The sequence below is a fragment of the Limulus polyphemus genome, unplaced genomic scaffold (assembly GCF_000517525.1).
Source record: "Limulus polyphemus unplaced genomic scaffold, Limulus_polyphemus-2.1.2 Scaffold619, whole genome shotgun sequence".
NCBI lineage: Eukaryota > Metazoa > Arthropoda > Merostomata > Xiphosura > Limulidae > Limulus > Limulus polyphemus.
This window is the reverse complement of record NW_013666229.1, coordinates 357386-369989: the sequence shown is the minus strand read 5'-3', so window position 1 is coordinate 369989 and position 12604 is coordinate 357386. Positions and strand designations below refer to the sequence as shown.

General features: G+C 31.6%; 1 protein-coding gene and 1 long non-coding RNA gene across 4 annotated transcripts in view; one reads left to right on the top strand and one right to left on the bottom strand.

Moving 5' to 3' along the window:
• LOC111085790 overlaps positions 1-6398 on the bottom strand; it is an 11012-nt gene extending 4614 nt beyond the window's left edge. Inside the window, exons 1-2 of the long non-coding RNA XR_002610581.1 lie at positions 6386-6398; positions 2194-2200 (exon numbers count right to left, since the gene is read on the bottom strand). This is a non-coding gene — a long non-coding RNA (uncharacterized LOC111085790). The remainder of the gene's footprint in view (positions 1-2193; positions 2201-6385) is intronic.
• Positions 1-12604, top strand: part of LOC106459506 (zinc finger protein rotund-like) — a 168318-nt gene that overhangs the window by 105918 nt on the left and 49796 nt on the right. The gene's annotated exons all lie outside the window — the stretch shown is intronic.

Genomic DNA, 12604 nt, shown 5'->3' with positions numbered 1-12604 from the left:
TAATTTTTAGATTGTTTTTATTATTAATATTGTCAGGTAGCTTTAATTATTCCTGATTTTTAGATTGTTTTTATTATTAATATTGTCTGGTAGCTTTAATTATTCCTAATTTTTAGATTGTTTTAATTATTAATATTGTTTAATTATTCCTAATTTTTAGATTGTTTTTATTATTAATATTGTCTGGTAGCTTTAATTATTCCTAATTTTTAGATTGTTTTTATTATTAATATTGTCTGGTAGCTTTAATTATTCCTAATTTTTAGATTGTTTTTATTATTAATATTGTCTGGTAGCTTTAATTATTTATTTTTATTTTTTTTTTTTTTCCTATACATAAAATTCTTTGCAGTAGATGAAAAGTTTTTGCTTGCAATTATTCCCTAAATAACCTCTATTGATATTACGTTTCTCTTAAACAACAAACTATTAAAGACTTGTTTAAGCCTACAATTCAGTTTAGCATTTCAAAACTAATAATCGTATTAAACATTACTTTCATCTACTTATAAACGTTTCTTTTATTTTTAGAATTTCATAAAAGTATTTAATTTATGATTTTTCAAGACTAAAATCGATGAATCGCTGACAGTTTTGATATTATGTTATTAGAGATTTTTTGTTTCAAGTAAAATTTAATGTAGACTTTAGTGATACAAACATATTATAATCTACACTTGGTTAATGATAAAATCAGAACCTTTTCCTGAAATTACTTTCTTAGTTGGCAGAGAAACGTATTTTTCTTTCTAGAGCAATGAGTTTACTATATTTTCTTTTATAGGTTTCACAGTTTGTAGTTTATATAAGCAATGATAAAAGGCAAAGTTTTATTCTGTCCAGAAGACAGTGATAAATAATGTAAACAAACAAACGAATCTATACAACTGATAAACCTCACAAGTACAAATAAATGGTTAAGATCGATAGAGAAAATAGAAGGTTAAATGTTCAACGTTTCGGTCAAACCAACAATGAGGTTGTTTGAGCGTTGATCAATTAATCATTTTTCTCTCATAACAACGGTTTTAACCATTTCTTTGTATTTTCAGAAAGTAATCAGTTGTTGTTTGCTCCTTGATTTAAAATGCAAAAATATTTCTCTGTTTCAAGTTTTCTTAAATAAGAAACTATACTGTTCCTCATGTATTTGTATTGTTAGATTAGACACAACATTTGTTGTTCATAGGATTATTCTTCATATTTGAGAGGAAAATATTAACTTTCGGAAGACAGGTATTTCATCAAGAGTAAGTCGTATTTTTGTCAGTTACATTTTTCCAACAATGTAACCATCATAAACCGTTGCTGTAATATCGACCATTCTTTTAAGTTTTATCATGAACATTATTTGATATTTGTTGATATGGTTTACAAATCAAAATAACTTCACGAAATTTGAATATTTTCCATGTTTTCCGCTTGTATTGCACAAGCCTATTTAGGGTAAGCTTTTCTTAAAAAGTTACTTAAGAGTTATTATTGATAGTGTGTGCTAATATTATCAAGTAAAAGAATGCAAGAGTTTTTTGTTGCCGCCAAAACGTTTTTCCGTACTTTGGGGCTGTGAGTAACTTTCAAATTCCATTATTCCGCCAGATGAGAGTAGCTAAAGATTTGTCAGTGGTGCTGTTTACCAGCTGCTTTCTCTTTAGTCTAAAAGCTCTAAAGCTCAAAACTAAGTACATTTATGCACACATAGCTTTTTGTTTAGCTATGCGCAAAAATGTTGACACAAAACACGTTTATACAAGATATTATACTTTTTATGAAGCCTCCGTCCTGAAGATGTTATTCTAAACAACGTCAGTTAAGTTACTTTTTTCTGAACTTTAAATGGTGAGTGCATTTCGTACATGTTTAATACACAAAAACTAACAACATATACTCTAAAAATATTTAATCTTCAAATGTTTCTATAATTTAACTAAATAAAGATAAATCAAATTAAAACATTTAAACATTATTTTCACAATTAAAGGGTTGCAAACATACAAAAATATCAAATTAGGTAAAGTGGATTAAATTAAACATCACATTTTGTCGAATTCATATTTACAATTGATAGTAGTTGATGTGATATATTTATTAAAAAAAGTTATTGTTGCTATTCATTTTTATTAAAGTATCTATACAAACTTAAATTATTGGTATTAATGCATTGGTATTGGGCTAAAATACAAAAATGATCACTTTGGATCTTGTTGATGAGCTTGAATGATTTTATATTTAATTTGGAATCCTTATTTAGGAAAACATAATATAAAAAAAACACATCGAATGTTGTTTGATGGGCTTCAGTACTTTTAAACCAAAGCTAGAATTCTTACTTGAAATATAATAAATAATCACCTCTAATCTCGCTGACGAGTTTCGGTAATCAATATTTAGAAATGCAGATTCCAAATCAAGTTATTCCACATTACAAGTACTTGTATTTAGTCAAAATATTCTACAAGAATACCTTTTGCAAATTCTTATAATTTCTTTTTACATAGTTTAAATGTTGTTTTATTCTATAAATTCAGAATAAATTCTATGCATATAAAAATAATACAAAGGCTATGAAAGGATTAATTTGGACTGTACGTGCTATAAGATCGTTGATCTTTTAAATTTTGTTTGTTTATTTGTTGAATTTTGAACAAAGCTACTCAAGGGCTCTCTGCACTAGCCATCTCTAATTTTAAAGTGATACACTTAGTGAAAGGCAGCTGCAAACTCTTGGGCTACTCTTCACCAATGAATAGTGGGATTGACCGCAATTATAACGCCTTCACAGTTGATAGGGCGAGGATGTTCGACAACGGGTTTGTTCTCGCGACCTGCAGGTTACGAGTCGAGTTCCCTAACCACTATACCATACCTGGTCCAATATTGTAAAGAGGCAGTTGGATTATTAATATCTAGTTTGTTTTGGTTTCAAAAAGGATAGCTCATTTTCGACGAAACACTGTTAGCAATGGGGGTGAAGTCTGGAAAGGTGTGACACTAGTGTATAAGTAGAGTAAATATATAAAACTATAATTATTTGTCCTGAGAAATGTCATTTTAATAAAACTGATAGTTTAATGATAACGCTTGATATTAGAAGTTTGTTATCTGCACTGCTTTTGAAAGATATAATTCAGATCTTTGAATGTTTGTGTGTTCGCCTTTTTTTTCGGAAAAGGAGATAATATTTCATAATCACATTATGTTGCGAACCAAAATTATATTTAAAATGCCTACCCAATAAACAAAAATCATTGGAAACATAACAAGGCGACTTAAAATTAATTTGTAATAAATTTGTTTGTTCGTTTTGAATTTCGCGCAAATGCTACTCGAGGGCTATCTGTGCTAGACGTCCTTAATTTTGAAGTTATAGACTAAAGAGAAAGCAGCTAGTCAAGACTACCTTCTGCTAATTCGTGGGTTACTTTTTACCCACGAATAGTGAGATTGACTGTCATATTGACTGTGTGCTCCACAGCTAGAAGAGCGAGCATATTTGGGGACGAGATTCGATCTCGCGACCCTCAGACAATGAGTCGAGTGTCCAGGCCATATTTTAAATAGAAGAAAAAAGCTGAAATGAATTGAGGATTTTAAATCAATAATCACCCAAAACTTGTTGGTATCGTCAAGATATTTCAAGTGATGCATTGAAATTTGTCAGATTTAGACTTTAACATGTCCCTAAAAGAATTAATCAAGATAACGAAAGAGTGGCTGATTTTTTAATACATACTTTAATGGTAAATTAACTATACACTTACCATTTCTCCCAGTAATTATTATATTTCATTAGATTATTGTACACTTACAACAGCTTCCAATATTACATTTTTGCAGCCAATTACGCACTCATAATATTGTGCAAAATTATATTTCCTTAACCAATTACATACTCACAACATTCTCCAGGATTGTATTTCCACAGCCAATTACACACTCACAACTTTGTCCAGGATTATGTTTCCACAGACATTTACACACTTGCTACATTGTTCGGTATATGATTATGTCTTTACTATACTGAAGTACAAGTATTGATTTATGATACCCGTATGCCATGTGACCTTTACGAAGTTGATGACCTTTTGAAGAAGAGTTGTATCAGAAAACCACCGCGGTTACATAAATACCAGCGATAGTTGTTATCTATCGCAGTTGTGTATATGTTGATATGTTGAAAGACCAACAGATGTAGTGGTAAACGATTAAAATATCTATCTCTTAATATTTCTGCTAGAGTTTTAAGAGTAATCATTTAATATTTTATTATTTTTCTCAGCATTTTGAACGAAAGGGTTTTTTATTTTATTGAGCATCATGTTGGTAGTTATGTCGTTTTCTTGAAGAGAATTGACTTGTATGCATCTTGTAATGCTTAGCAAGTTACAAAACACCACAATTTGTTTTCCTGGGTAGCACTTTTTGTTATACGAATCGCCTGTAACGGTCCCTTCAAAAGATTGGTAATTTTTATGCAACATTTTCCTCACTTAAATGGAAAACAGGATTTGATATCTTATAGGTACCAGTTGTATTGGTCCCTACAACGTTATTTGTGTATAATTGTTTTTTACTTAAATGGGAAACAAGGTTATTTTTTTTCTTGTTTTCTAGGTACTAATGCTATTTGATTAGGTTCATTCAGGGAAATTACTTTTTGCGTCAATTCTGACTCAACAGGACATTTTCATGATTCATTTTAAAGTGTTTTATTCGTTTATGGATATCTTTGTTTCACTACCTCAATAATTAACTGTATTGAAAATACTTTAATGAGATCAGATTGAAACATCAAAATGGAAATAGTATGAAAGCAATCGTAAACTTAACAAGTCATGAAAATCTCTTTGATTATTGTTTGTGACTCAATTTTCCCTCTATTTATAACAGCAAGACTCCTGCATAGCGATTAACACACGAATTGTTATACTATAGGTTACATTAAAAACAAAAACATACAATCCGAGGCTTACTAGTTTCATACTGCATTCACACAGTCGTTAGTATATTGGAAATAAGGGTTAGAGTTATTCAAGAGACTTGAGGTTTGTGGGAATGATCCACATGTTTCGAACGCTTCTACTTGCAACCCCTAAATACGCACGATTATGACTGAATCGATATAAAGATATTGAATTAGTAAAACTTTAGGCTGTGAGTCTAGCTTGAAAAGGTGGCAAAGCTTTTACCACACATCTTATTCGTGCGTCACAGTATACTTGGTAAGACTGTGTTTTTAAATTGTTCATTCGTTCTGTTTACGAAAAACATTGAAATCCACATAAGACAGTTCGAATGCATTTGCTTAATCCATCTCTGTTAAGATGTAAGTGTGCAACCTTTGACATTTAAATAGAGCTTATTTCTTCAAATCTCTTTTAATACAATACTTGGGCATACAGTGAATGAAAGAGCATTTGTCGGATTTTGTTACTCGGAATATAAATCCTGTAAACGAGAGAGGAGATTATATAAGCAACTTTTATGAAGATGTGAAACTAGTGATTCAAACCACCAGGATTAAAGTTACAGTCATGTGCACTTTCTGAATACGAGCGAAATACATCCATATATATATATATTTATGGTTTTGATATTATTCAAATGACAGATCTGAAACTGCAGCTTCAGCAGTTCCATAGATTCTAAGGAAAAACCAGGTAGCGATGAACCTACCTAACTAACATAAATTGGAACTTGGTTTTTGATGTACAGCATGTACTCTGGGAACAAATGGTTATTAAATATCTATGATGTTAACATGCTACTCACATGAGTTTATTAATTGCCTTTGTTCTTCTAGAGTATTCTCGGGTAATGAAAATTCCCTTTCCACCATTACTAGTAGCAACATGTTATCAAGCCATTCACTACTGTATTCTGACTAGATGGAACACTGGCAGCCAAAATCTGTTTCTATTCCACCATTACTAATAGCAACATCGTTATCAAGCCAATCGCTACTGTATTCTGACTAGAAGGAACACTGGCAGCTCAAATTTGTTTCTATTCCACCATTACTAATAGCAACATCGTTATCAAGCCAATCACTACTGTATTCTGACTACACGAAACACTGGCAGCCCAAATCTGTTTCTATTCCACCATTACTAATAGCAACATCGTTATCAAGCCAATCACTACTGTATTCTGACTACACGGAACACTAGCAGCCCAAATCTGTTTCTATTCCACAATTACTAATAGCAACATTGTTATCAAGCCAATCGTACTATATTCTGACTACACGGAATACTAGCAGCCCAAATCTGTTCCTATTCCTCAATTACTAATAGCGACACCGTCGTCTAGCCAATCACTGCTGTATTCTGACTACAAGAAACACTTGCAACCCAAGTCTCTATAATGTTTATTATTTACCTACCTTTTAAAGTTTATATTACGTAACGAAGATCTGGAAGTCCATGAATATTTCTTGTTCTTATAATGAGGACTTTTTTTCCTCTCTTCTGTCTTCCAAAAAGAATAATTCCTACATGCAAGTCATATCTAAATCTCAATCTTAATCCAATCCACACTTTTAGTGAAGGAAATACAAACTAGCCTGGTCAGTACTTTATAGTATGACATATAAATGTGTTGATAATGATGCTACCGCAGTTCTTTCATAACTCCTTCAGTCACTAATTTTCTGTGATAACATAAAACACACAAACAAGGCTATGAAATGTTGCGTTGAAATAAATACTGCAATCCGCATATAAATCAAATCTGTGGCCACAAAATAAAACAATTTTATATTAATTTAAGAGTAAAACAAACCTTAATGGTTATTGATCCGAAATGTGTCATTATATTCACTGTGATTGACTCTCTGGAAAGGATGTTGAATTATAGTAATAGAATAATTATACATCTACACAATTGTATATGATAGCCGAGAAGAATAGATGAAATTCATTGTGTTATGTTTGGTTCTACTTTTCTGTTAGATTAACTGAGCTAGGGATAGCAGTTTGCCGCTCAGTATTTGATATTTTTATGTTTTATTCTCACTGGTTTCAATAACTTTATTATTTTGTCTAATTTTTAGATAGTATTGTTATCTTGACCGATCTTTCATGACTAAATGATATAACTGTTTACATTTAGCTGTTGTGATCATGCGAATTTACTAGTATCATACATATTTACAAGTTTATATGCGACTACTGGTATCATACAAATATTCATGTTTACATGAAACTACTGATATTGTGTAAAGTAACTATAGCAGCTGCTGTCGTACAAATGTTCATATCTCTGTTTAACTAGCAGTATCAGACAAACGTTCATGATCAGATATAACTGCAAGTTTTATAAAAAAGTTCATGTTTTCATAAAACTGCTGATATTCTACAAATGTCCGTGTTCGTATTATACAAACTTTCTTGTTCAGATATGATTCCTGGTATTGTAAAATTGTTCATTTTTGTATTTAACTTGTGGCATCGTACAAATATAGCTGCTGTTGTCGTACAGGTGTTGATTTTTATATGTACTACTGGTATTGCACCAGTGCTCATTTGCATTTTAACTGCTTGTATCTTATTTAAAAACTACCTAAGTTTCACATTCGTGGCAAAGAATCAAACATATAATTGTGAGTCTGTTGTAAATTACTGAACTGAAGATGGGGTGCGACAACAGGAAGGAAGGGGAATCCCCAAAATCGTGGCAGCAGTCTTTATCGGCCAGTCACTGAACCCACGCCTCACGCACGGGTTTTGGTTTTTACATTTTTCTTTTTTCTCTCGTCATAAACTTCTACTGTTCATCTCACAGAATGTGACGCTTGGCTCCGTAGCTTTCATTGGTCAAAAATGTGCTCGAGTTGCCATTCACCCCAGGTAGCGTACACAGACGCTCGTGTAGACCTCATACCTATAGATGTAGATGCATGGATTTATATTGTTTGGCCGTGTGTGTGTGTGTGTGTGTTTAAGGGGAATGAATTACCCCTTTGCTTCAATATATATACACGTGCGCACTATTGTCCGTCTACAACCACACAGACCACATTTGCTTGCAGTAGGATGTAGACACTGTCCAATTGATGCTCGTATCAAAATTTGGACGCAATATGTCTGCTTCAGATCAAGATGCAAATTTCTCAAAACAACTACCAAGTCGTCGGTTGATGACAGCTGTAACATCACCAATGACATCGTCAGATGCTGTTTTTGAAGCATATTACAACCGCCAGTTTTCTCCGGATTATATGATGCAGAAGGTGGGTGCAACAGTTTTATGACTGTCAGTGTATTTGACTAGTCTTAACGGGAGCCACAAGTTTGGTTGATGTTGTTTTCTTCAGTAAGCGACAGACACTATCTGCGTTTATCGTGTAAATCTCCTGCTATAAAACATGTTAGGAAAGTGTTTATGTTCCTAAATATATATATATTATTTGAACGCTTACGAATGCTTTGGCGTCATTCACCTACTTCATACATAAATCTGCTGTGGCAAAATGTTTCGTTTAGCCGCATTCAATGCTGTAGCTGAGTTTGACTTATAACAGATTCAGTACTTAAACAGCTTTCAAAGTACAGTTCTGATATTTTTCTATACTTTGTGAATCGATCCAGTCAAGAAAACTGATAGAAATTTCTGTTTGTGATGAGATACACCATCACTATTGTGAAACAGTTTAATATATTTCGTACGTGTTTCTGTAATTTTGCATAGTTATTATTTCTCGTTAATCTAATAATCTGTTGATGTACTGTTAACTGTCAATTGTCGCACAGTATGTCATCAATGTGCTTAGTTTATTTTCTGTTTTTAGAGGTATCTGTTGCTACACTGCTAATTTTAAACTGTTCTACTTGTTTGTGTTGTATCAATGTGCTTAGTGTATTTTCATTATCAGAGGTTTATGTTGCTAAACTATTAGTTTTAACCTGTCCTATATGTTTGCGCGATATTTCTTTACTCAATGAATTTTCTGAGCTACAGTTGTATTGTTAACTTTCAATATTATTGCAGTAACCCGTATATTTTATCATTCAGAAGAACTTATCTTCACCAAATAATACAAAAACTGTTCTAACATATAAAATCACAAGGGATAAGAGAATACGATTTTCGTTTGTTTTCACTTTTTCTTTCATTTTTTTCTGGGCAATTTACTAAACTAGTTGTTACTTAAATCTAAGGTCGTTAAGGATTTTTAAGGAATTATAATGTATGTGTATTATGAAACCTCAAAACATGTTAATCGACTTAGATTTATTATATAGTATTAAACACTTATATATATATATATATATATGTACACATAAATGTATTTATATGAATGTGTATATAAAAGTATAAGATTTCCAGAAGCTAGCCTAAAAGGCATACACCAGAGCAAACTGATATCTCATAACACCAGTTTGAACTAAAGTAGTAAAGGTATTAAGGTAACATTGAAAATTACAAGTTAGTGAGTAATAGAGTGATAACCAGTGTTTAGGTTAAAAATCAAATATGTCTTGGATAGGTCTTTACTTGACATGGATATTTCAAGTTATGTGTAGATTATTAAAGATAAACTCTCTAGATAACCTGTTAAATTGATGAATTATTTCCGTGATCTCTAACGTAATATATATTTCCAAGGTCATAAAAACAAGAACACCACTAAATTATTTAATTTCTGTAGTTCATACTAGTGTATATAAACCATTTTAATATATGAAATAAAAGACCTTATAACACCAAATTCTTTCGTTTTACATTTTCAAGAACGTTCCACTGAAACACAAATTCTAACTGACAGTACAAAACTTCAAATGGTTTAAGCAATTTGGTGTTATAAAATCGTTTATTTCTAATACCGCTACACTGTTTATCTAAAGCTTTAACGAGTCGCCATATATAACACTGGTAAAATACTTTAATATACTACAAACAAACTTGACCCTATTGTATAAGAAAATGTTTTGATCTACCTCTAATCTCAATGTTCATCTATTTAAATAGGCTGTGATACTAGAAACACTAAATTATGATTCGTTATTAGAACAGTAAAAGTGTTCTGTGATACTAGAAACACTAAATTATTATTCATAATTATAACAGTATAGGTAGCCTGTGACACTAGAAACACTAAATTATGATTCGTTATTAGAACAGTATAATTAGGCTATGATATTAGAAACACTAAGTTATAACTCATTATTAGAACCATGTAGTTAGCATGTGATACATGAAATATTAAGGTATCATTCATTATTAGACTCGTATATTTAGATTGTGATACTGAAAACACTAAGTTATGATTCACTATTAAAAACGTAAATATACACAATGATAATAGAAACACTGAATTGTGATTCATTATTATAACACTAAGCTACTATTCATAAAAAAACGTAATAATGCTAGAAGCACTAAATTCTGATTCATTATTAGAACCTTATAGATAGGCCGTGATGCTAGAAACAATAAATTATGAGTCATCATTAGATCCGTATAGGTAGGCTGTCATACTAGAAACAATAAATTATGAGTCATCATTAGATCCGTATAGGTAGGCTGTCATACTAGAAACAATAAATTATGAGTCATCATTAGATCCGTATAGGTAGGCCGTCATACTAGAAACAATAAGTTATGAGTCATCATTAGATCCGTATAGGTAGGCCGTCATACTAGAAACAATAAGTTATGAGTCATCATTAGATCCGTATAGGTAGACTTTCGTACTAGAAACAATAAATTATGAGTCATCATTAAATCCGTATAGGTAGGCTGTCATACTAGAAACAATAAATTATGAGTCATCATTAGATCCGTATAGGTAGGCCGTCATACTAGAAACAATAAATTATTATTCATTGTCAGAACCGTTCAGTTATGTTGTAATACTACAAACACTAAGTTACGAATCATTTTTCAAACCTTATGGATAGCTTGTGATACTAGAAACAATAAATTATGATTCATTATTAGAACCGTTTAGATAACGTGTGATACTAGAAACAATAAAAGGATAAAAATCCTATAACCCGAGCGCTTTCGAAAGGTGTACATTTCGAAAGTGCTCGGGTTACAGGATTTTTATCATTTTATATTAAGGCTTCTTGAACCTACGTGTTTTTCTGACATCATGAATGACTAGAAACAATAAGTTAACATTCTTTCCAGAACCGTATATTTAGTATGAAATACTATATAAACGCAGTGTTCTCATTCATTATTCGAGCTTTACATATATTGGCTGTGATACTAGAGGATGCCATAATTCCTTACATCACTTTTAATAACCTTATTAATTGATCAGTGCATTTATCGTCTGTTTTGATTAATTGTAAGAACTCTTTTTTTTTTTGACAGAAATTCAATGTTATAATTTCATAAAAGACTTCTCAGATTTTTTATGTAGCTCTAATAAGTTGCAATTTCTTCAGTTATTTGTGAAAGTATGATTTGTTATACAGATCCAGTACATCTTATGTTACATATTAAAAATTCAGGTTATTTCAAAGTTTCAATTCAGTTTCAATTTCTTCCTTTGACTTCATTTTCAATTTTATTTTTGGTCCAACAAATTCCAAAGTGTTGTTGATTCCCTTGTTTAACACAAATAAGTTATCCATTATGTATCTTTGTAAAGTTCATGAATTAGCATCAGTAAATTCTATTCGCAATGAACATACGATGACTGCCACCTCAGTAATTATGATACATACTCACTTTCCTCCAAATCTACTTGGTTTAAGAATTCATAGCAGTATTTAAGTATCTATTACAAGTTTCTGGAATCATCCTCACGCTTCATAGCAGTATTTAAGTATCTATTACAAGATTCTGGAATCATCTTTACGCATTTCCTAGCATTTTAATCAGTGTGACGCTTTGTTCATTTTTCTCTTTATATGGGCATTCGTTATTCTCTCTATACTTCTCCCAGTGCTCCTATCTGTCTATTTCTCTACTGTTACACTTATATATCTATAAATGTCTATTTTCTACTCTTATCCATTAAACAAATTAGTTTAGAGTCGCCTGTAAAGGCGAGCGACAGATTTATGCAAGTGAGCAAACCCAGACTTAATGACTCATGACTTTCATTAGTGAGTTGCGCGACACATAAGGGAAACTTTACAAATTTATGGTGTCCTTTCATACGTGAATTGGCTGTTTGCCTTTGAATGTATGTGGCTATGACACTATGTAATGCATGACCGTCATTATATATGCGCTTTTTTCTCTCACGTAATCCTTCGTAGAGGTTGATGTTACATAGTGTGACTTCTTCCAAGTCATCAACGTTTGTTTTGTTTGTATTTTAGTCATTTTCTAATTATTAAGTTGAATTTATCCACAGATTTATTCTGGCCATCGATCGCTTGTCGAGACAAAATATCAGTTCGGTAACATCTCCTCATAGAAATAATAGAGATCGAAATCATGCAAATTGTATTCAGACATTTCTACATTATCGAATTAACACGCGCTTCTTTTGACATGATCAGTTTGATGAAAACATCATCCCTCTGACGGTTTATGATGAAAGCTTATGGTTTGTTTGTTTTGAATTTCGCGCAAAGCTACACGAAGGCTATCTGCGCTAGCCGTCCCTAATTTAGCAGTGTAAGACTAGAGGGAA